The following is a 543-nucleotide window of genomic DNA, read 5'->3' as shown; positions in this document are numbered from 1 at the left end:
TCACACCATATACATGTAAGGAAAAACTTTATATTCATGCTACAGAGAAGAATATGGTAATCACTACGATATAAGAATTTCAAGAAAATTAAATATTTTCACGGCAACTTCCTACCTGCCCTCCTTACAAGCAATGCAGAACAAGAGTAATGAGGTCTAAAGGAACAAGAATCTACTATAGGTTACAGCAGTGGTTCTCCTCCTACGGCCCACTTGCTGCCCAATCAGCACAGAGCTGCGGCCCATGTGACATCCTCAGTGCCATATAGGTAGTATATATGTGTGGATGCAGTCCACATAATGAAGTTCTTAGGACATCTCGCTAGTCTCTCATCCACAATGAAGGCATGGGAGTACACTGCAATAAGGATCCGTTTTTTTACATCTTTTACTTGGCATTTCCCTCCTTCAGATTCCAAACAAAAAAAAACAAAAACAAAACAAAACAAAAAATCTCAAAATGCAGCGCAAAGCTTAAGGACAGCTTGCAATGGCATAGCACAGATATTTAAATCCGGGGCTGACACAGACTAGAAAAAGTTC

Source organism: Trachemys scripta, chromosome 22 (assembly GCF_013100865.1).
Source record: "Trachemys scripta elegans isolate TJP31775 chromosome 22, CAS_Tse_1.0, whole genome shotgun sequence".
NCBI classification, from domain to species: Eukaryota; Metazoa; Chordata; order Testudines; family Emydidae; genus Trachemys; species Trachemys scripta.
The sequence above is the reverse complement of the archived record's forward strand: the minus strand, read 5'-3'. Positions refer to the sequence as shown.